This window comes from Malania oleifera, chromosome 6 (genome assembly GCF_029873635.1).
Source record: "Malania oleifera isolate guangnan ecotype guangnan chromosome 6, ASM2987363v1, whole genome shotgun sequence".
Taxonomy (NCBI): domain Eukaryota; kingdom Viridiplantae; phylum Streptophyta; class Magnoliopsida; order Santalales; family Ximeniaceae; genus Malania; species Malania oleifera.
Window position 1 is genome coordinate 40,392,452 of NC_080422.1, and position 26,539 is coordinate 40,418,990.

Genomic DNA, 26,539 nt, shown 5'->3' on the forward strand with positions numbered 1-26,539 from the left:
GAACATGGTAAGAGTTGGATGAACTCTCGGGGTAGGTTTTTGCCGGAATACATGAAAGGGGTACATGATTTCATAGAATTCGCGTGTCCTAATGCAGACAAAGCCAATAGAATAAGGTGTCCTTGCAAGAAATTCCAAAACATAACATTCAAACACATTGATTTGGTTTATACACATTTATTAGACTTTGGAATGGAGAAAAGTTACGCAACATGGGTGTTCTAAGGTGAAAATTACGAAGTTTAGAGCGATGATGATGATGATGCAAATGAGGAGGCAAATATAGTAGGTGGTGATACACATTCAGAATGGTTATGTGAAATGTTAGGTGACTTGCAAAGGGGGATTGCAGTGGACACAGATAATGTTTGTGTGTCGCGTATTGGTGATGAATCTACTTCAGTAGGTACCATACCTTGGGATCCTAGTACGTTGTACTGACTCGGTAAACCATTTGCTAATATCGTGAGGGATGCACAGGTGCCCTTATATCCAAACTGTAAGAAGTTCTCAAAATTAGAGTTTCTGATAAAGTTGCTTCATGCAAAGACAATGCATAGGTTATCTCAGAGCGTATTCAACATGCATTTAAGCCTCATTAAGGCAGCACTGCCTGATGGTGAAACACTTCCAAAGTTCTTTTATAAGGCGAAGACATACATGCATGGATTGGGTCTCAGTTATACTCTAATATATGCATGTAGGTATGATTGTGCACTCTTTTATAGTGAACATGAAAATGCGAATGAGTGCCCATAATGTGGTGAACTGAGGTATAAAACTAATCAGAAGAAGGGTAAAAAGGTCCCCTAAAAAGTTTTGCGATATTGTCCATTAATCTTGCAACTACAACGATTGTACGTGTGCAGAAAGACTGCTGCCGATATGAGATGGCATCAAGAGAAACGTATTCAAGATGGAAACACCCTTAGCCATCCAACGGACTCTGAAGCTTGGGCTAATTTTGATAAAATGCATCAGTGGTTTGCTAGTGATCCTCGCAACATCAAACTTGGCCTTGCTTCAGATGGGTTCAATCCTTTCAGTAACATGAACAACCCGTATAGCATGTGGCCAGTTATGATAATGTCATACAATATGCTGCCATGACAATGTATGAAAGAACCTTTCATTTATATGTCTCTACTTATTCCCAGATCGAGGGCACCTGGTATGACATTGACGTGTACTTGCGTCTGTTAATTGATGAGTTGAAAGAACTATGGGTAAAAGGAGTGGAGACATTCGATATGGAAATCGGGACAACATTTCGGATGCATGTTGTAGTGTTGTGGAAAATTAACGATTTCCCCGCTTAAAGCAACCTATCGGGTTGGAGCATAAAAGGTTACTTAGCATGTCCAGTCTGTAATAAGGATGTTGGGTCCTTATCCTTGAAGCATGGACGCAAGTTATGCTTTATGTGTCATTGTCGTTTTCTACAACCTAGACATCCTTGGAGGACTCATGGCATCAAAATTCTTAATGGAAAACTTGAATAAAGGTTGCAGCCAAAGCGACTAAGTGGGGATGAGATATTAAACCAGTTCAGGTTGATTGGAGATGTGAAATATGGGAAACCACCAACCAGTAGAAAAAGAAAACGTACTGAGTGAGAGTTGAATTGGACAAAGAGAAGCATCTTCTTCGAGTTGCCATACTAGAAAGATCTTCCACTACGCCACAACTTGGATGTCATGCACATCGAAAAGAACATTTGTGAGAATGTCATTTGTACATTATTGGATATGAATGGGAAGACAAAGGACACCACAAATGCTCGCTCGGATATGGAAGACATAGGAATATGGCCTAAGCTGCACCTATTTTGTGATGGGGACAAACTTCTCATGCCATCTACTTGTTACACATTTACGAAGGATGAGAAGAATAAATTCTTCGAATTGTTGAAATCAGTGAAGTTCCTTGATGGATATGCATCGAACATAGCTCAATGCATAAACACAAAGGAAGGGAAGATGTTAGGAATGAAAAGTCATGACTGTCACGCCCTTCTTCAACGGGTTATACCCATTTTCCTTCGTGGAAACTTGACTGAAGATGTTCACTCAATACTGATTGAGCTGGGGATCTTTTTTCGACATTTGTGCCAAAAAATTGAGTTTAAACGTACTTGAATAGTTAAAGGATGACATCGTGATCATACTATGCAAGTTAGAGAAAATATTTCTGCCAGCATTCTTCGATGTGATGGTTCACCTAGTCGTCCATTTACCAAGGGAGACCATAATTGGAGGACTGATCCACCTAGCCGTCCATCTATAAGTCAATAATGTTATGTAAAATGCACAGGTTCTTGTCCACTTTGAAGAGGTATGTGCGCAATAAGGCGCGACCGCAAGGTTCAATCATTGAGGCATACATTGTTTGGGATAAACACGAATGCCCAATTTACCAATGTCAATTTTAGCAAGACGTGGTATCAAAATGACCCTTTTGTGCTAGCGACGCAAGCAGAACAACTATTTTACCTTAAAGACACAAAATTGAAGGGTGGCCCAAAAGATTCCTCCCCAAAGTTTGTATGTTATTACAGAAGTTTCAAATGGGGAGAAGAGTGCCAGTGATGCTACATTCCAAAAAGATGGACCATCTATCAGTGCAGCAGCGCAATTTGCTTTCAATGTTGTCGAAGAAGGAGTTGATCTTATACCATTGAATAGGGTTGGTGCCATGGTAGAACACGTAGGGACTTCTAACATTACAATTGAACCTTCTGTAGACGTTCACTTCATCAACGATAAGGAAACTGATGGGGAAGATGAAACAGGGGTCGAGTACTGTAGTGAAGAGGAAGACACTTTAGAAAGTAAGGATGATACTGATATTGAGGACGTATAGGGGGTAAACATGTTATGTTTGTCACTATGTATCTCACATGTGTAAATAAGTTAAAATATATTTATTATGCATCCATCTAATATTCATACTTCTTATATTTTTTTGTCAAATATTTTGCAGACATGGCACCAAGAGGTCGTCGTGGCTGACTTCCTTCGAAGCTCTCTACTACATCGCTTGAGGATGATCTGACATCATCGAGACCAGCGGAGCTCGTCAATCCTGATGCGGCACCATCATTATTTGAGCCATCGGCACCTCGGCCAGACATGGATACCTCAGCTCGGGATGAGTTGCCCACCATGATGAGCAACGTTGGTAAGGTTACGATTAATTTATATCGATGTAAACTATTGATTTTTATTCACGTGTATGATTAAAATATTGTTGTTAATTTAACTCTTCTTTCAGCATCGACATCCACGGCCAGGTCAGTCCATAGTGTAGCAAAGAACATGACACTTAAGAAGTACCTGCAGAGGACGGGGCAACACATTAGGATCGACATTCCTCCAAGCTTCACTGCCCCGAGTCACAATTGGTGTCCAGTATGGACGCGAGAGCTCGGCATTATATGCCAACAGTATGCTCCAATCACCGCCTTCAACTAGCCATAGGTGACTGAGGCGCAGCACACGGTTCTTTACATGCGCATCTTGGTAAGTAATCTCAAACCTTCAATTTTTTTTGACTTTATATATTAGCAAAACAATTGTCTAACATTCTAATTGTAATACCTATGCAGGAGGAGTTCGACATGGACAATCTCCACGCGAACCATGTCAAAAGGGTAGTATACATCCAACTGTGCAATAAATTTAAGACCTATCGTGTGAAAATGCGCGAACATTTTTGTGCGATGGGAGATCAAGTAGAAACCCGCTCGTATGATAAGATATTCCAAGAGGATTAGGAGGTGGTGTGTTGCCATTTCTGCGATCCACACTATCAGGTGATGTGTTTGTATTATAATAACTACTTTAAGCTTTGATGTGGCTAATAAGAAGTCATTACATCATTTTGTAGGCTATATATGAAAAAAAATGTTGCGAACCGTAGCAAACTCCCTACGACGCATTGCAGTGGGTTGAAGTTATTCGTAAATCATCGAACGGTAATTGCTATATATTAGACTATCTGACCATTACCTGAATTAATAGTAATGATGTTTTATATGATAATGTAGCATGATCCTGAGACGGGTGTAGAGGAGCCGTTGCCAGATCTTTATCAGAGGACACACCAAAAGCGCTCGGGAGAGTGGCGTGACAGTGCGCAGGACAAACATGTAAGTCAAAGAGAATTAAAAGTTTCTAATTTTATTCAAGACATTGAAGTTGTATTCTTATTTCTTCCTGTTTTTCATTTTCATGACTGAAAATAGGCGATGATGGTCAAGTTGAGAGATGCACCTGTTGTAGAGGGGAGACAGTAAATGATGGATTGCCAAATAACGACTCAGGTGCTTGGGGAACGAGCGGGCGGCTAGGTGAAAGGTCTTGGAAGTGGATACATTGCCCTAACAACATCATATTCAATGGGTGTGGCAGCTCGTCCAGAGATAGAATGAGCGTGCCTATATGCTAAGTCTCGGTTGGACGAGATGGTTCAACGGATGCATATGATGGAAATGGAGAACTAGCAATTGAGAGACATGGTGTCTAATGTCTCAACGGAGAACCAGAGTTTGAAAGACATGATGTCTAACGTTTGACAAAGAACCAGCAATTGAAAGACAAGGTCTCCACAGTTGAAGCCATGCTCGCCACAATTCTGAGCAGGCAAGCGCAGTTTGAAGAAATGATGCTTTGATCTCGACCAGATGATGCAGGTGGCTCCTCTCATTAGAAGGTATGCAAAATGTAATTTCAATATTATGCTAGTTGTTCTACTGCTTGTTTAATTGTGCTACTTGATTGCATGTGTAGTCTAGAATGCCTCCTGCATGGCAGATGCAATGGATGTGAATTGCATGCTAGTAGTGGATGTAGGTTCTCGTGTGCCTTGAACTAAATAATAAATTGCTTATTTGAACCTATCAAGTACAAGTTTTATGAGAAAACTTCCAATTTATAGACGACATGCTACTGAAATTTCGATAGATTTTTTATCCAAATTAAAACCTTTTACAAAGATGATTATGTTAAAATAAATGATAAAATATTTTTGAAAAGATGAGTGAAAACTAATTGAATATTAAATTTCATCCTAGCATAATCATCGAATTGTTAGAGAAGCTCAGCTCCATCTAGTGAAGCTAAATCCATAAACCTTAGAGACAATTTCTTAGAGTTCATTTTTGTTTTCCTTTTTAAAACTATTCTTATTTGTTTGGAGATACTGGAACTGTATGTTTTCCTTTTTAAAACTATTCTTATTTGTTTGGAGATACTGGAACTATATTGATTGTGCTGTTACAACTTGATTTATCTTTTTTGCAATATCATATATGCGTAGACAGACCCTAGGTTGTGTACTACTGTTGTTGGCTTAGTTAAACCTAAGAAGGACTTTTGTGATTTGCAGGTTTGGGAAATGTTCTATTTACAGATGGCATGCTGCCAAAAATTTGTTAAATTCCAAACACTTTCTTAACCTCCTCCCAAATAAATCTTTTGAACACTATAAGCCACTTATGGACATTAAAACCCATTAAATAATCACAACTCGAAACCTCCTATATATTGAAAACTTTTCTAGTCAAACTCAAGTTAGCGAATAAAATCCTAAGGACCAAAGGCAAGATAAAAAAATCTCCAACAAACCATAAAAGACAATCTTAAAACCTTCTAAAAATCATCAACAAAGTGTACATGAGAAACAAACTTCATTCCTACCAAGCAACAAACCTTCCAGAAGACCACAAGCCTCACACCTAATTAGCACTCTAATATGTATGTATGTATCTATGGATGTATGTATGTGTGTGCATATATACTTAAAGAGATCATAGTGTTTCAAAGCTTACTTATATCTTTTTTTTGTTTGCTTTCTATCACATATATCTTTCAGACATAAATTGAATTAGTTGATTGGGCCTTTCACTTCGCTACCTAGTCTTTTCACCAAAAAGGGTTTAAAAAAATCACTAATAGCTAGTCGCCACTTAAAAAAATCACCCTAGCCTCTAATTCCACAAACAACTTCTTCTAAGTCTCAACCCTCGCCTTGGCTCTCGTGAGCCTTCTCACCTTCACAAGAACTCCTCGAAGGCCACAATAACCTCTCACATCCCTCCTTCCTCCTCATTTCCCTATAGCTCGTTACTCTATTATCCTCTCGCAAACGAATGATCGTCCCTTTAGCGTCTTTGTACTTTTTATCCAAACCTTCCAATCGATCTTCAAGTAAGGGTTTACTGAGTGCCAGCTCTCCATTCTGCTCTTTGAATGTATATGCTCTTTTGGCGAAGTTCACTCACGAATAGAGAGCAGAATGGAGAGCTAGCTCTCTGTAAACCCTTACTTAAAGATCAATTAGAAGCCTTGGAGAAATAGTACAAAGACATTAAAGAGATGATCATTTGTTTGCAAGAGGATAACAGGGTAACGAGCTATAGAGAAAAGAGGAGGATGGAGGGATGCAAGAGGTTATTGCGGCCTTCAAGGAGTTCTCGTGAAGGTGAGAAGGAAGTTTTTTCTTATGTGAAGAATAAGCTGAACGATTCGGAGTTCTTGCGAAGGTGAGAGCCGAGGTGAGGGTTGAGGCTTGGAAGAAGCGGTTTGTGGAATTAGAGGCTAGGGTGATTTCTACCTAGAAGAGGATACGACTTTGTTGATGAAGTTCAAGGTTAGTTGAATTGTGTTTTAACTTTTTCTTGGTAATATTTTCTTGATGGATGGTATTATGTTATATGAATTGTATATTGAACTACTAGAATACATGCTTGTGTTGAACGCCAACTGCATGGCTGATGCAGTATATTGTGAATTGCATGCTGGTAGTGGATTTAGGTTATTGCATGCTTGAAATATTTTATTTTGTGAAAACAATCATGTTTCAAGTACAGGTTTTATGGGAAATGTCTAATTTACAGAAGGCATGCTGCTGAAATTTCGTTAAAATTTTTTCAAAAAAAACCATGTACAAAGATAATTATAATAAAATGAATGTTAAAATATTTTTGAAAGGGTGAGTGAAAGTTAAACAAAAAGTTATTTCATTAAGCCCTAAATTTGCATCTATTAACATACAAGGCATATCATTTGCTTTTAACTATGGATAAGCATTACCATTTGTCCACCACCAAGGATATTCTGTTTTGAGAATGCGTTAAAGTGTTTACGTGCGTAATTTGATGCATGCAACCGTATATATTCATACGTACGCCATTCACATTCATTTCAGTTATTCGTTTAGGGTTGAAAATTATTGTACAGCGCACTTTCTATATTTTTCCTCTTAATTATACTAAGCGTCAGCTCTCCATTACGCTCTCCATTTGTATACTAATTTTTATTTTATGATTCTTAATTTGTAGGGTTCACAAATGTTATAACATCAGCACGATACCATGCATGCACTATAGTCATCGGATGCAACTGTTGATTATGTTTTTGTAATTTTTATTGTTATTTGAACAAATGGAATTTTTGTATTTTAATTTTAATTTGTATAATATATTTTAATTTTAAATTTTTTGAATTTTTTTTTTATCTGAACCGATGTTATTTCTTTATTTTAATTGAATTTGTATTTGAATTCAAAATTTTGAATAATTTATGAATTTTTTAGTAATTATGGTTTCAGGTTATGTATGCAAAAAAATGTAATTACAGATTTTTACAGGAACTGATGATTAAAAAAATTAGCGTTTAATTTTTTTAAAATTTTTTAATTATTAGTGAAGGATTAAAATTCGTCACTATTAGTGATGAATTTAAATCCTTCTTTAATACTACACTATTAGTGGCGAATTTGTAATTTTTCACTAATACCCTACTATTAGTGGCGAATTTGTAATTTTTCACTAATACCCTGTTATTAATGGCGAATTTGTAATTTTTTACTAATACCCTGCTATTAGTGATGAATTTGTAATTCGTCACTAATACCCTACTATTAGTGACGAATTTGAGTAAAGTCAATGTAGAATTTATAGTGGCCGTATTAGGGTTTTAGTGACGGTTATAATTCGTCACTAATACTGTATTATTAGTGACGAATTTAAAATTCGTCACTAATAGTTAGTAGTAACGGCAAATATAACAACTAATTTAAAACCGTCACTAATACTTATAAATTCGTCACGAATAGTTACAATAAAGAAGAAATAAGTTGCAATAGTGTGTGGCTGAAGTGTTTGATATAATTACAAAATACATATACAATCGTATTTCACCATCAAAAGCAGCTGAGAGAAAATGCACCCTTAAATCACATCATTGTTGATTTCTCGGTCACCTAATCACATACACACATACATCATTGTTTTTACTGATAATTCCCGAGAATAGAGAAGTCTACCCACCCATACAAGTACATTCCCTCTACTCTAGTGCTAACACTAGGACACTCACCTTTCTCAGTAAGCCCTCGGGTTATGTATCCAGGTAAAGTCTCCGAGAATAGGGAAGGTCACCTGCCCATACAAGTGGCTTCCCTCTACTCTGGTATCCATAAATAATTACTAGAGCACTCACCTTCCTCAGCAAGCCCTTGTGTGGAGTATTCTACTTTACCATAAATGCTTAAGTAATTAAAGTCACACACAACTAATACTAACCATTTCACAAAGTTCCACATGGTCACACATATCACAATCAATCCACAGAGGATATACACATTATCCATTCTCACCCACACAGTGTCCATATCCACATAGAATGCAACGTCCACACAAGACTCTAGTACACACAACATATACGTCCACACAGGACTAGTCCACACAGGACTATCATATATACAACATACAACTTGCATGTCCACACAGAATTGGTCCACATAGGACTAATCAACCACATAGGTTACACAGTCCACACAAGAATAATCATCACACAGATTACAACATAAACACCCTATTCATGGTAAATAGGTAAACAATCTCCTCATACCACTGCCATATAAACGCATATATAACGACCTCCTCATACCACTGCCAATATTATATGACGGTTATATCAGGTACGATATAACGACCTCCTCATACCACTGCCAACACTATATCACAATTTACATGAACCACTAAACAAATCAATAACAAATCCAACCACTCAAACACATCCACACATCTACCACAGTATACACAATCAAACAGTAACCACAATCAACCAGTATTTCCAACCATGCAGAAATCACAACTCAAATAGTATTCACAATCACAATAAATCATCATCCCACAGTACTCGCAACCATTTAGTTTTCAAAACTATTTTCATGCCACACAATTTTTCCTAATATTATATATATATATATATATACATGTATTATTGAAAATACTGTTATTGAATATATATATATATATATATATATATATATATATATATTCAAAAACAGTATTTTCAATAATACATGCACGATTTAGAAAATTATACCTAAATATATAGAGTTTATACCCAAAATTAGCTGATTTAAAATTAATAAAAATGTTGTTATAAAATATTTCCCCTTACCTGCTCCTTGGGATTCCTGTCTAAACCGAACAAAACGAGACCCTGTATTACAAAAATCTCAACTTACTCAAATCTTAGAAAATACCCATTTAATACTTCCTACGCTCCAAATAATTATATTTATTAAGAAAATTTTGAAATAACTCACATACTCTGATTTTGGGATGATTCCCAAACTTCTCAAATCGAAATTCTGCTCCGCCTATGTTGCAGAGCATCTTCCCAGGAGTCTTACGGTAGCTTCCGATCGTCGAACTGAGAAGAAACGGGGCTAGAAACCTAGAGAGAAGGTGAGAAAGTCATTTTTCTAGAGAAAGAGAGAGAGAGAGAGAGAGAGAGGAGAGAGAGAGAGAGAGAGAGAGAGGGGGGCTATATGCAGAAAATCCTCACTGAAAATGAAAGGATTCGCTATTTATAGGTAGGGATTCGTCAACGAAACACGTGGACTCATCGACGAGTCCAAGCACACCGTTCGTGGATGAAACCGGCAACTCATCAACAAATTTCAGTAATATGAAAACCCCTCTTAGTAATTCCTCGTCGATGAGACAAGTGCCCTCGTCGACAAGCCAAGGTAGAACGCTTGTCGATGAGACCGGTTAGTTCGTCTACGATTTCTTGCTGATACCCTTCAAAATATTTCTTTTCCCTTTCTTCTATTTCCCCCTTTTTCCTTTTATTATCTAAAATAGTTAAAAATTTTCCGGGTCGTTACATACATACACACACACACACACACACACACACACATATATATATAGTAGTTTAATCGGTTCAACTTTAAAAAAAGCCTGACTTAACTTAATCCCCTTACCTATTTAATGAGAGAGTTCCTACGACGCTCCTAAAGCCTTACCCACGGCGACACGAGCTCCAAATGTAGGAACTCATACCCAAAAAATAATGGAAAATACATATAAAAGGGAGAAATAAAAGAAAACAAAAGAAAAAGAAGGAATTGGGGAAGTCAGGGCCAAAATTGGCGACGGTTTTCTAGGCTAGAGGAAAACTGGCCACAATTTTGGGTCAACTAGGCCAGTTAACCACAAAACTGGCGACGGTTTTGTGGGAATAGGGGAAACCGGCATCGATTTTCTCCTGGGCTGCTCACCTATAAATAGAAGTGAGCTCATTTTTTAAAAAAATTCCAAAAACCCTCTTTTGGAGCTCTGCTAGGGTTTTGATATTTCTTCACCAAAGGGTTCCTACGGGCCCCCTAGTGCTCCAGGATCAGTCTCTCTTCTTCCAGCTCGCTAGATCTTGTAGTTTCACTGGTTCGAAAAGCTAGGTTTTCTATTTTTCGGTTCATTTCGGTTTCTATTTCGAATACAGGTAAGGGTATTATGTTAATGCAACGTTTTTATGATTTTGAACCGATGGAAATTTTTATGGAGTAGTTATATTTACGTTTTCAGTTGAGGTTTCTAAAACCAACCGTTCAAAAGTCCCGTTTTCAAACTTAGGATATATGATATGATATTTTGAGTAGAAATGAATGGTGGAAAGTTTGGTTCGATCCTACAAACCATTTATATGGTGTTCTTATGGCTTGCCTACAGGTTATGTTTTAAATATGGAAAATTGTGTGGCAGGTGAATACTATTTTGAGAGATATAGAAATACCTGAAATGGGAGTGTTTGTGTAATACTGAACTATTTGCGAAACATACCAGAACTATTTGATTAATGTAGGGATTTATATGATGGTCGCAAGGGCCGGGTTTTACTAGACGGCCTAGGGCCAAAGTTTCATTCAGTGATTGAGAGCCGAGCTGTAATAGAGGGCCAAGGTCTGAGTTTGTAGTGAACGGCATGAGGCTAGGGTTTATAAATGACAAATTTTATGTGAAATAAGTTTAAAGTACAATTTTAATTACTTAAATTGCATGATATGCTCTAGGAACCCTAAGGACCCAGTTGTTATGAGCACGGTATCGTAGCTAGAGAGTGTTTCACCATTTGATTGTGTACACCCACACTATACTGTGAGAGTGGTGTTGGGTGGTCCTAGCTGATTGACCCAAGTAGAGGTGTTATCTTCCCTGGAAGTACGTACCAGGAAGTGGTAAGGCGATCGGATCCGCAAGCGAGTTGCGGAAGCTTGTAGACATAGTTAGTAGGGAGTGACTTGGTCTGGGTTGATCCCCTAGGTTTTAGTCCAGCCTTTGGGCAGCACAACCCTGACCACAGAGGTTTATACATGGTGTATAGTTCCAAGTGGAGTTTTTTATGCATATCATTATATTTATGTAAATGATGTAATTGTTTAATACTGTTTTATACTATGAGAAATGAGAAGTGAGTATACATACTATTTTAGTAAAAGAGAGAATGTGTGATTTTGTATATACTAAAACACATGCCGATCACACACTGTCATTAACTTAATCTTCCTTATTGAGAGGTGTCTTACCCCGTATACAAAATATCTTTTCAGGGAATCACAAAGATCGATTTTAGTAGAACCAGGGGGTGGAGACTAGTATAGTTTCTTTTTATGAGTGTTTGTGAGAACTCACATGTGAGATGTTTATGTTGTACACTTCAAGGCTTGTATTATGGTCGTGTGGACCGAGTTAGTTGACCTTTTTAGTTTGGGATGTAATATGAGAATGTAAAGACTTTGTTGTATGTTGATGGTTAGACTATGGAGAATGTTTTACTTATTCCGTTGCATGTTTTATATTATGAGATGGTATCAGGTATACAGACGTACTAAAGTAGCAGCCCGGACCACGAGGGGCTTGGGGCGTTACAGTGGAGTTCTTATAGGAAGGCTCCCGAAAAGAAAGGTGCACCTTATTGATATGAGCAGTAACATCTAATCTTTTTTAAGCTTTTCTTCCACTGGGTATCGCATTCTCCCCCATTTACGGAACGTAACGTTCTCGTTGCGAACCCACATTTTCAAACCCAGGCGATGTGAATCTCATCACACTTTCGGTTGGGTAATTGCTTTGATACCATTTTGTAACGCGCCAACTTGGGTCTGCCAGGGAGCACTGCATCTCTCCTCCTCCACCTGGACCAGACAATAGGGAGCGGGCCTTATTGGACTAATGACTGGCCCCACAAACCAACACGTGTCCTTTTTAGTATGTTTTGTACTCACTCACACACTTCTTGAGAAAACTTCCTAGAAGGTTACCCATCCTAAGATTACTCTAAGCCAAGTACGCTTAACCATAGAGTTCTTATGGGAAGGCTCCCGAAAAGAAATGTGCACCTTATTAATATGGGTAGTAACATCTAATCCTTTTTAAGTTTTTCTTTCACAGGGTATCACATCCACGGTTAAGCGTACTTGACTTGGAGTAATCTTGGGATGGGTGACCTTCTAGAAAGTTTTCTCAGGAAGTGTGTGAGTGAGGACAAAACACACTCAAAAGGGCACATTTTGGTTTGTGGGGCTAGTTATTAGTCCGATATGGCCCGCCCCCTATTATCTGGTCCAGGTGGAAGAGGAGAGTCGCAGTGCTCCCTTACAGACCTAGGTTGGCATGTTACACTAAAACCCTGAAAACACATTTCCTTAGTTCAAACAGCTCCACCATAGAATAATAATCATTAAACATCCCCAAGTCCATACACACCATTCAATCAGTTAACTGTTAAATAAATAACTCATTTCTACTTTTACCTCAACTTTAGAGTGATGCCTGGAAAACCCCAAAACACGATTCTGTTCCAGTGAACTCGTAGAGATTCGCCCCTAGAACTTTGTGGTGACTTATGATCATCGATTCGGGTGATGAACAGCAAGAAATCGAAGAGAGAAGGGTGAGGTTCGTGGGTTTAGAGAGAGAGAGAGAGAGATATTTGTTTCTTAATCAAGAAGTAATTTAAAATCTATTTATAAGTCATTGACTCGGCCGACTTCATCGATGAAATGGAGCATTCATCAACGAGTTGCAAAAGAACATTCATCAACGAAAGAAGGGATTCATCGATGAATCTTAAGCTTGAAATTTCCTAACTTTTGGAATTTTTTCTTCGACGATGCCTGAACTTTGTCAATGAGTCACAGAAGGGCACTCATTGACGAAAACAGGGAATTCGTCGACAAGTCCTACTATTTTTCCCTTTTTAAATTTCCCTCTCTTCTTTTCAAATTTATTTCTTTTGTTTTTCGGGTTTGGGTTTCTACAATCTCCCCCCTTATAAAAATTTCGTCCTCAAAATTGCTAACTATTACTGATAATAACCTTAACGTACGACCCATCTCTATAGAAGAGTTGGTAGCCACTCACATAGCAGTTCCGTCTCAAGTTTAATAAATATCCTCACTTATGGAGGAGGAATATTGTGGTTACACAGAATGTCTTGGGAGATTATAATATTAAACAAAACTCTCCCAAAGACCATTCATATACTATAGTGACCCAAAGAATAATATTATTTTAATAATAAAGAGGGAGGAAAATGAAACAGGAACAGAAGGAGGTCGTAGACGACATCGCATTTTGGAGATAATAATAATAATAATAATAATAATAATTTCAAGAAAATTTACCAAAATTCGTCGACGAATACAGGGTTTCGTTGACAAGTGCATAAGGAAATTCGTCGACGAATATAGGGGTTCGTCGATGAGAAAATACTAAGCAAAGAATGGGCTACTCTGAATTTCGTCGATGAATACAGGGTTTCTTCGATGAATTTAATGAAGGACTCGTCGACGAATCTGCCCCTATAAATAGTGGAAAACTGGGATTTTTATCATTTTCAACGCCTCTCTCTCTCTCTCTCTCTCTCTCTCTCTCCTATGGATCATCTCCCTTCGCTCTTCGATTCTGGCCCCATTAATCACCAGATCGACGATACGAAGCCACCACGATGCTCTTGGAGAAGTTCTCTACAAGTTTGTCGGAGCGGATCGTTGGTGAAATAAAGTTGGATTTCATCCCAAATTCAGGGTATGACCTTTTAGCTCATTTTTGGCCTTCTGGCAGTTATAGGAAATGATGTAGGCAAAGAAATACTGATATTCTATTCTGCCAAATGTTGTTTACAGGGTGTTATGTAGGAGGCCCTACGGGTGTTAGGCTAGTATACCATAGGGGCTTTCCAGTAGTCAGGTAAGGGAAATATGGTATGTTAGGTATTTTTAAAATATTATACAGTTTATTAAATTATGAAAATTATGTATTAAAGTATGGTGTGGCTTGAGAATATGAATATAGTACGGAGATATGTTTTATGAATTTCAGTACCATGATTTTATGAATTTCAGTACCATTATTTTATGAATTTTAATATCATGATTTTACGAATTTTAGTACCATGATTATACGAATTCTAGTATTATGATTATGCAGTTTCAGTGTTATGATTATACAGTTCTCGGTATTATGATGTATGAATTACTGTACAGTTTATGCAGTATCATGGTTATTACGGTTATTTCAAAATCATAGTGAATCGAATAGTTGTATATAGAGATATATTATATAGTATCAGACCCTGTTGGACTATGCAGTTACAGAGCATGGTACCGTTGTTACAGATATTATGTTATGTTATGAGTGCAACCACCTATTTAGATAATACGTGGTAGTAGGTCGTTCATCTAGGCCCTTGACGTGGACAGGCTTCAGATATGGGTTGAGGTGGGCAGATCAGATCGATGGAGTATAGTGATTTATTCCTGGTTGGCTAGTCAGGTTAAATCCCACCTATGGGTTGCACAACCCTGTCATGAGGGGTTAAATCATGACACACAGTTATCCACAGGGAAAGTTTTCAATTACTATTACGTATGTACAGATTAACAGAAACAGGGAACATACTTATGTATAATAGAAGTATTTTGAATAGTAACCTACAATATTGTTATGTTAAGCAACATTGAAGGGGTGGTAAATTTTATTACTTGTATTGTATTTACATATTCTGTTATATATGATTATATGAAAACAGATTTTCATAATATAGTAGCTCATTTGCCACACACTAGTAAAAGTATATTTTGTCTTACTGAGCGTTGGTCATCCCAGTGTTGAATCATTTTTCAGGTGATCCAGGTAGGCGAGCAGACCAGATTCGCAGATAAAGGGGCTTTAGTAGTGCCCTGTTAGTGAAGTGAGTTATGTGGAGAATTTTTGTATATCCCAGCATAGTTGGGGATATTTTGGGAATAGTGATATGTGCATATTTTGGGAAACATGTTAGTACTCTGGTATTGTTTGGTATTGTATATAATCATATGTGGTTATGTTTATTTGATTTTTCTTCTCGCTGCTTAGGTTAATGATTGGGTTTACCCTAGTATGGTATCAGAGCATGTAGATTATCATAGTATATATATATATATATAAAATAGTTTATTAAGCAAGTCGTTACAGTTTGGTATCAGAGCCTAGGTTGCTAGGTTCTGTAGACTTTAGAATGCAGCAGAAGCAATACTAGAGTATAGGAAAAAGGATTTGAGGTTTTTTCTGTGTCTGGGTACAGGATTACCATGGTGGTTTTTGTGTTTTTCTTGGGGTAATGATTTTAGGAAAACCATAGTAAACTATTGTCGGGTCATGTGTCTTGGTGACAGAACTGGATATTGGGTAAGGTTAGGAAATGTAATTAATTGTGAGTTGGTATAGGATAGGTCTGTATAGGAGATAAAGTGCTTAAGTTTGTTTCTTATTTTCAGGATGGACCCAGGAAGCAATGGCACGGATGCTGGGGAAGATAGGCCAGGACCTTCCAGCATAAGTGGACGAGATACAGATGCTGTACTGCGAAGCGTAACTTAGCAGGTGATGGCCGAGATGGCCAGGAGTTTTGGGGAGCGTGGCTGTTCGATTGAGCAGTTTATGCGGATGAAGCCCCCATCCTTTGCTTGAGGAGATGACTCGACTGTAGCTGAGAATTGGATCCAGGTTATCGAAGAGACGTTGGCAGTGCTTCCATGTATAGATGAGCAGAAGGTAGCATTTGCAGCGTTTAAGTTGACAGGGGAGGCGAAGCGCTGGTGGAGAGCAGCGCGTCTGATAGAGGAGTAGAGGCCGGCTTCAGTGCCAGTGATGTGGGACCGATTTAAGGAGTTGTTCTTCGAGTGGTATTTCCCTGCTATCGTTCGGAGTGCGAAGGCAGTAGAGTTTCTGCATTTGGTACAGGGGCATATGACTGTATCCCCGTACGCGGCTCGATTTGTCGAGTTGTCGCGTTTTGCTCCACATCTAGCACCTGATGAAGAGAAAAAAGGCGAGGAAGTTTGAAGAGGGACTGAGGTAGAATTTTTTTGATCAGGTAATTGGTTTTAGTACTCAGACATTCACAGAGGTTATAGACAGAGTTGCGATTATTGAGAGTGACATTTAGAGGGGTGTAGCAGCTCAGAGTCAGAGGAAGAGGCCTACGTCTCAGGGTTTTCAGGCTGGCACTGGTAGGGGTCCATGGAGAGGAGGTCACGATATGAGAGACCAGAGGCAGATGGCAAGACCTCGTGGGAACCAAGGTGCACCAACGTACTCGGTGTGTCAGACATCCGGGAGACATCATTTAGGAGAGTGCCGAGTAGGCAGAGGTGTATGTTATCGTTGTGGGAGACCCGGTCACGTGGTACGTGAATGCCCAGTTCAGCCAGACTAGGTCCTAGCTCCTAGGCCTCATCTGGAAGGACATCAGGCAGCACAGGGAGGATACCAGGCGCCTCATGGTGGCCAACAGAGGAATGTGGCTCCAGCGCGAGTATACGCTTTGACGCTAGGTGATGCAGAGGCTGCTACGGATGTGGTGACAGGTACATTTACTGTCTATCATACCTAGTTATTATTCTTTTGGACTCGGGTGCTACTCATTCTTTCATTTCTACATCTTATGTTAAATTATTTGAGAGTGAGACCCAGTCATTAGATATAGCAATGTCAATAGCTACACCATCAGGATCAGTGACCAGATGTCAGAGGGTACTTAGAGGCTATTTGATAGAAGTTCAGGGGAAAGTACTACCAAAAGATCTTATTGTATTTGATATGTGTGGGTTTGATATAATATTGGGTATGGACTAGTTGGCTGTCAATTATGCCAGCATCGATTGTTTCCAGAAAGAAGTAATCTTCAGACCTCCTAGAGAGCAGGAATTCAGATTTGTTGGTTCACGGGTACGTGCTCCAACGCAGTTAGTGTCAGCTGTGCAGGCGAGTAGATTACTTTTGGATGGAGGTCAGGGGTTTATAGCATTTTTGAAAGAAGCATTTGGAAATGAATCGAATATTGATAGCACTCTAGTAGTACGAGAATTTCTAAATGTTTTTCCAGAGGAGCTACCAGGGTTGCCTCCTGTGCGCGAGGTAAATTTTCCTATAGATTTACCTCCAGGGACCGCGCCGATCTCTAAGGTTCCGTATCGTATGGCTCTAGCCAAATTGGGAGAATTAAAGGAGCAGTTGCAGGATTTGCTGAATAAGGGGTTTATATGACCCAGTGTATCGACATGGGGAGCTCTAGTGTTGTTCGTAAAGAAGAAAGACGGGTCCATGAGGATGTGTATTGATTATAGGGAGATAAACAAAGTTACTATTAAGAATAAATATCCACTACCATGTATAGACGATTTGTGTGATCAGCTCCAGGGTACACGAGTATATTCCAAGATTGACCTCAGATCCGAGTATCATCAAGTGAGAGTAAGAGCGGAGGATGTCGCAAAGACAGCCTTTAGGACTAGGTACGGGCACTATGAATTTCTCGTTATGCCGTTTGGTCTGACGAATGCCCCGGCTGTGTTCGTGGACTTGATGAACAGAGTTTTTCACCAGTATCTATATCAGTTTGTAGTAGTTTTCATTGATTATATACTGGTGTACTCGAGGAGTTTTGAGGAGCATGAGGTACATTTGAGGCAGGTGCTGTAGACTCTTAGGGAAGAGAAGTTTTATGCCAAGTTTAGTAAGTGTGAGTTATGCCTTGAGAAGGTGGCATTTTTAGGCCATGTGATCTCAAGAGACGGTATAGCAGTGGATCCTAGCAAGATTGATGCAGTGGTGAGTTGGGCCAGGCCGAGGAATGTGCAAGAAGTTAGGAGTTTCTTAGGACTTGCAGGTTATTACCGTCATTTTGTTGAGGGGTTTTCAACTTTGTCAAGACCTCTCATGCGGTTGACTAGGAAAAATGCCAGATTTGTGTGGGATGAAGAATGTGAGCTTCCAGGAATTAAAGCAGCGGCTCGTCATTACACCAGTTCTGACAATTCCATCTGGAGGCGATGGTTATGTTATTTACAGTGACATGTCTTCTAAAGGACTTGGCTATATGTTGATGCAGCATGGTAGGGTGATAGCATATGCGTCTAGGTAGTTGAAAGAGTATGAAAAGAACTACCCTACTCACGATTTAGAATTGGCTGCGGTTGTACATGCACTGAAGATCTGGAGACATTATTTATATGGTGAGAGGTGTGAGATATTCTCTGATCACAAGAGCCTAAAGTACTTCTTTACACAGAAAGAGTTGAATATGCGGCAAAGGAGGTGGTTGGAACTTATCAAGGATTATAACTGTACCATCAGTTACCACCTAGGTAAAGAAAATGTGGTAACCGATGCACTGAACCGTAAATCAGAAGATACAACACAGTTAGCAACGATAGTTTAGCATCCGATTCAGATGGACTTAGAAAGACTCGGTGTGGAATTAGTGGAGGATGATCCTCAGGTGCTTATTGCTAGTTTGGTTGTATAGCCCACATTGTATGAAAAGATTAAAGCTGCTCAGAGGGATGATCCAGAGTTAGTGGAGGTGATAGCCAGAGTACAGGATGGTCAGGGGGAAGAATTCAGTATCTCTGATGATGAGGCTTTGAGATTTCACACTAGATTGTGTGTGCCTGTAGATGATAGCATCAAAAGGACAATTCTAGAGGAGGCACACATATATTCATCCTAGCAGTACGAAAATGTATAGGGATCTGCGAGATTATTTCTGGTGGAGTGGCATGAAAAGGGAGATAGCAGAGTTTGTGCAGCAGTGTTTAACGTGTTAGCAGGTTAAGGCTGAGCACCAGAGGCCAACTGGTCAGTTGCAGCCACTTTTCATTATCGAGTGGAAGTGGGACCATGTATCCATGGATTTTGTTACCGGGCTGCCGCCAGCATTGCATGGTCAGAATGCTATCTAGGTGATAGTTGATAGATTGACAAAGATAGCGCACTTTCTGCCCATTAAAGTTAGCTACCCTATGAATCAGTTAGTAGAGATATATATGCAGGAGATTGTTCGACCCCATGGAGTGCTAGTATCCATAGTTTTGGATTGTGATCCACGTTTTACATCATGGTTCTGGAGGAGTTTACAGGAGGCACTGGGGACTTAGCTAGCATTCAGCACAGCTTTTCACCCTCAGACCGATGGTCAGACTGAGAGAACAATTCTGGTATTGGAAGATATGCTTTGTGCCTGTGTGCTAGACTTTGAAGGTAGCTGGATTTAGTTTTTGCGGCTAGTTGAATTTGCTTATAATAACAGTTATCAGGCTAGTATTGCCATGGCACCCTACGAGGCATTATATGGTAGGAGATGCTGATCTCTTTTCTGGGATGAAGTAGGTGAAAGACGAGTTTTGGGCCTAGAGATAATTCAGCAAACATGCGATAAAGTCTGAATTATTCGAGATAGGATTAGTGCAGCGCAGAATCGGCAGAAAAGCTACGCGGATACTCGCCGCCGAGAATTGGAATTTGAAGTGGGTGATTATGTATTTCTGAGAATAACTCCACTAAAGGGGATCTTGAGATTTGGGAAGAAGGGTAAGTTGTGCCCCAAGTTTATTGGCCTATTTGAGATACTTGAGAAGATTGGGTCAATGGCCTATCAGCTAGCTTTACCTCCATCGTTGTATCGAGTTCATGACGTATTTCATGTTTCTATGCTAAGGAAATACGTCCTAGATCCTTCCCATATCATCAGCCATGCAGAACTGGAAGTCAGTGAGACTTTAGTATATGAAGAAGCTCCAGTACAGATTTTAGATAGGAAAGAACAAGAATTACGCAGCAAGAAGATGCCACTAGTAAAAGTTCTATGGAGAAACCACGCGATTGAAGAAGCCTCATGGGAGCTTGAAGATGAAATCAGACGGAACTATCCCCATTTATTTGATGAATTATAGTATTGATGTATATGCTAAGATGGTAATTTTATTTTGTTGAGTCCAGTGAAATTGTAATGTAGAATATAGGTTAGGTAGTATTTTGGTTTTGGGAAAAATTTTCTTTTATGGTTGTAATCTCTCAAAACTACTCATGTAACCACGGTATTAAGTGAGGGCAGGTAATAAAATAAGTAGACCATTTGCCTTTATGGGATGATAGAAGAAAATACAGACAGTAAATTTCGAGGACGAAATTTTAGAAGGAGGGGAGAATGTAGTGACCCAAAAAATAATATTATTATAATAATAAAGAGGGAGGAAAATGAAACAGGAACAGAAGGAGGCCGTAGACGACATCGCATTTTGGAGATAATAATAAAAATAATAATTTCAAGAAAATGTGCCAGAATTCATAGACGAATACAGGGGTTCGTCGACGAGAAAATACTGAGTGAAGAATGGGCTGCTCCGAATTTCATTAATGAATAAAGGGTTTCGTCGATGAATTTAATGAAGGACTCGTCGACGAGGTGCCGTGTCTCGTCGATGAATCTGCCCCTATAAATAGTGGAAAATCAAGATTTTTATCATTTTCAGCGCCTCTCTCTCTCTCTCTCTCTCTCTCTCCTACGGATCCTCTCCTTTCTCTCTTCGATTCTAGCCCCGTTAGTCATCGGATCGATGATTCGAAGCCACCATGACGCTCCTGGCAAAGTTCTCTGCAAGTTTGTCGGAGCGGATCGTTGGTGAAACGAAGTTGGATTTCATCCCAAATTCAGGGTAAGACCTTTTAGCTCATTTTTGGCCTTCTGGCAGTTACAAGAAATGATGTAGGCAAAGAAATACTGATATTCTATTCTGCCAAATGTTGTTTACAGGGTGTTATGTAGGAGGCCCTGTGGGTGTTAGGCTAGTATATCATAGGGGCTTTCCAGTAATCAGGTAAGGGAAATTTACTATGCTAGGTATTTTTAAACTATTATACAGTTCATTAAATTGTGAAAATTATGTATTAAAGTATGGTGTGGCTTGAGAATATGAATATAATACGGAGATATGTTTTATGAATTTCAGTACCATGATTTTATGAATTTCAGTACCATTATTTTACAAATTTTAGTACCATGATTATACGAATTCCAGTATTATGATTATGCAGTTTTAGTGTTATGATTATACAGTTCTCGGTATTATGATGTATGAATTATTATACAGTTTATGGAGTATCATGGTTATTACAGTTATTTCAGGATCATGGTGAATCCGATAGTTGTATATAGAGATATGTTATATAGTATCAGACCCTGTTGGACTATGCAGTTACAGAGCATGGTACCGTTGTTACAGATATTATGTTATGTTATGAGTGCAACCACTTATTTAGATAATACGTGGTAGTAGGTTGATCACCTAGGCCCTTGACGTAGACAGGCTCCCCATCAGATATGGGTTGAGGTGGACAGATCAGACCGGTGGAGTATAGTGATTTAGTTTTGGTTGGCCAGTTACGGTAAATCCCGCCTATGGGCCGCACAACCCTGTCATGAGGGGTTAAATCATGACATATAGTTATCCACAGGGAAAGTTTTCAGTTACTATTACGTATGTACAGATTAACAGAAATAGGGAACATACTTATGTATAATAGAAGTATTTTGAATAGTAACCTACAATACTGTTATGTTAAGCAACATTGAAAGGGCGGTAAATTTTATTACTTGTATTGTATTTACATATTCTGTTATACATGATTATATGAAAACAGATTTTCATAATATAGTAGCTCATTTGCCACATACTAGTAATAGCATATTTTGTCTTACTGAGCGTTGGTCATCCCAGTGTCGAATCATTTTTTCAGGTGATCCAGGTAGGCGAGCAGACTAGGCTCGCAGATAAAGGGGCTTTAGTAGTGCCCTGTCAGTGAAGTGAGTATTGTGGAGGATTTTTGTATATCCCAGCATAGTTGGGGATATTTTGGGAATAGTGATATGTGTATATTTTGGGAAACATGTTAGTACTCTGGTATTGTTTGATATTATATATAATCATATGTGGTTATGTTTATTTGATTCTGCTTCTCGCTGCTTAGGTTAATGATTGGATTTACTCTAGTATGGTATCAGAGCATGTAGATTATCATAGTATATGAAAAAGAAAAAAAAATAGTTTATTAAGCAGGTTGTTACATATATGAAACCGTAAAAAACTAACAAAACTACACAACTTACCTTATCTAACCTGCAAACAAAATCAGCACTTACCTGTGTTGCCGTAGTGAATTGTCTAGTGCTAAGTCTCTCTGAAAAGTGGATACTTCTGGCGTATTTTTGTCTCTAATTCCCAAGAAACCTCCTCAACTAAATGAACTCTTGGATTCAAATTAACTTTTAAAAAAAATTAAAGAAAGGAAAGCAATATTTAAAGGAATCTATTTTTTTGTATTTATTATCAAATAAAATGAGAAAAAATATATAACAAACTAATTTAACTGGATTCATGCTGTCTAAGTTTCAAGTGGAATAAAAGAAAAGTCTGCATATTTTGATCAAATAATGAGATCTAGGGGATTATTTGGAATTATTTACAAAAATTATTTTTTATTTAGAAAAGTATTTGTCTAAAAATACTATGAGGTAACTTATAATAGGTATTTTTTTAGATAAGTATTTTTTTGAGAAAATATATTTTTTTTAAAAGAATACTTACTTAAGTGTCGTCAAATATTATTTATTGATATAAATACTTAAATTAAATATTGTTTTTATAATAAATACATATTTTTTAATGAAGCCACAGCCAAGGGCACCTGTGGAGAAGCACAATGGGGATGAGGAGACTGAATATAAATATAAAATTGTGTAATTATTGCACCTTTGCTTGAAAGCAAAGAAGTCTCCTCTCAATGTTATTAATTTCTTTATTAAATATCTAATTATAAGAATTAAAATTTTAAAAGTATTTTAATTAAATTAAGAAAATAATTATTATACATTTATTTTTGGGTATTCATAAAGTTAGACCAACGTAGGGGAAGGGGGTTTTTTTTTTTTTTCTAGTAATACAATTTTTATTTTTTTAATCTATAAAATATTTCAAAACTCCAATTTAGACGAACTTTTTTTATTCTCCAAGTGAACATCAAATTAAAATAATAATAAAAAAACTAATTTAATTAAAAGAGTAGGTAGTGAACTTTCAACTTTAAAAAGTCAACTAAGTTTTAAAAAGTCTCATTTAGACTTTTAGTATATTTAAATAAAAGACACGGAAATCGATGCATGAGTTATCAAAAATATAAAACCAACTACTTCCTTGACATTTGATGTTTAAAATGCTTATAATAATTATTATACATTTGGAAATAAAACACGAGAATCTTCCATGAGATTTCAAAAATCTCGCAAATATAGTTTCTTGATATTTGATTTTTAAAATTCTTACAATTGATATTACACCGTCTCAGGCAATTTACCACCAATTAATCAATTAAAATTGACTACTTTCCTTTTACCATACGTTCGCACAATAGATAGTAGAAATCGGTCTCGATTGAATGATGATGTTTGTATTTTTTTTGGCAAAAGTAAAATCTCATTTTTTCCCAGAATAATTAAAAGAAAATCATGAAAGAATGATTGATTTTGTAGGGGTAATCACACAAGTTTTTTTGGATATCTGAAAAATATTTGTGTTATTTTGCACGTGCCAAGCACACAAAGGACAAAATTAGCCATTATTTTTTTCAAAAAAAAAAAATTATTTAGTTAAGTAACTAATAAGACATAAGTGTTTCAAAAAGTAAATCACAAGGAAAGCCACACGACTTTTAAAATGTTAGCGAATATTTTATTTTATTTTTTATTAATCTTGAAGAGAGGTCAATATTTTTATCCTAAATAATATTTGTGTTAATTGTATGATGCTTAATATATTTTCTATATCATCACTAGCTATCTTATTAGGTTATGAGTTTTACCCAAATATTTTTTAAAAAATAAAGAAGTGGGCAAGAAAATAACATAGACTCCTTTATGTATATAAAATGGATAAGAGATAAGAGATAAGAGATATGGGAATATAAGGAAAAATAAAACACATGTAGACACAAGATTGAATTATTTTTGATTGGATAATGACGGTAAGCACTCACTCGAGATAATAGGAGAAGAGCATTTTACAATATCACTTGGAAAGTAGGTTCTTCAAGAATCATTTGGATTAGACTAAGTTGATTTTTGTTTTTTGTTTTTTTATATTTAGTCAGTATGATTTTAATGAGTTGTTTAATTGTAAAAACAATTTTCAATTGTATTTTCAATTTTTTTGTGCATAGAAAACTTGAAAAATATATTTTCAACTAAAAGTTTTTTGTAATTAATAAAATTTTACAACTAAAAAAGTTTGAAATGTTCTTGAAAATTGAAATAACCCATTATAAGAATGAAATGTGTGTCTCATAATTTTTTTGGGGTTTATTTTATTGCTAGAAATTTTAAGTAAACACAAATTAGTTTGTTGTTCAGTTCAGTTCGATACAAGTGTTGGCGCAAGTGGCAACCTAAGAGCGGGTGAATTAGGTTTAATAAAAATTTAAAATACTTGTTATCAAATTTAAAATAAGTCAAACAAATCAATAAAATTACACAAATATTAAAGCAATTAAACTTGTCACGCCCTGAACCCAATAATTGGACCCGAGGGTGAAAAAGTAACCTAACTTGTCCCTGTATCATACAAGATCAAGATACAGTACAATGAATGAGGGTCTAACCTCGTGGGGTTCCCAAGCACCCTATACATATCCACATACACAACAGGTACACAGTGGAAAATAAGTCTTTCTATAAACAAACTGTACCATACTAGAGTTTATACAAGGGGTCAACTCCACAAAAATACAACACAAACTCGGGTGTCAGCCAAAACCACCAACAGACCACCCAGTACAGTCCTAATACTTACCCAAGTACTTCTCGCAGTACATCGACCACTACGCTCCCAACAACAGGACGCTAGTTCCGGTTACCTGAAGGACCTAAAAAATATGTACGTACAGTAGGGGTGAGACACCTCTTAGTAAGGCAGATATAGGTTATATTGGTGTGTGACATTTGAGTGTTATCATGACAGAAAAACATACACAGTTAAATGCAATTCCAGTATTTTCAAAAAACAGTTCCAGTATAGTGCATACATGCACACACACACACATGATCAACCCGGTGTCGTCACATCCTTCGGCCCATAGCCGGCCCGAGATATTCGGTGTTGGCCCATAGCCGGCCTGCGATACACGGCGTCCTCGACACATGGCGAACCCCACGCTCTCATGGCATTGTACCAATACAAACTGGTGGGTCCATACCCTTCGGTGATCAGCCGGTAAGGCTCACGCCCTCAGATATAAAGTCGGACACTCTTGCCAAACACGGCCTAGCAATTTCATACACTCATGGATATAGAGCCAGACACTCTTTCAGTACTTGGAACAACTCGGAACCTAGTTCCTATTGCATTTCAATAAAACACAACCATGCATGCTCATATAACCAAACAAGCCACACCCATTTGGAAATTCAAAAATCATGTTTTCCAAACATATACAGTTTAATATAAAGTCAAGGCACAACCATCCCTATTACACAGTATAAATCACCATATACATATGGTTTTTCAACAAAACCAGGGATGCAACCCAATACCCCCTTTTCCCCAAAACTGTAACATGAAAAACCTATAATTTTACCTGTCAGATCCCCCTAAATGAGTAACCAAAACGCACACAGGACCGTGAACCACAAGTCTACCAAATTCGATTTTAAAAATAACCGATATAAATTGAATCCCCTTACCTTTCCCCAAATGACAAATCCCTAACTCCAAGGCCCCTAAATAGCGAATTGAGTTCCAAAACCTACATACCACAATACAAAATATGCTCACAAACCTATTCTCTACACAACTACTGGATCAGATT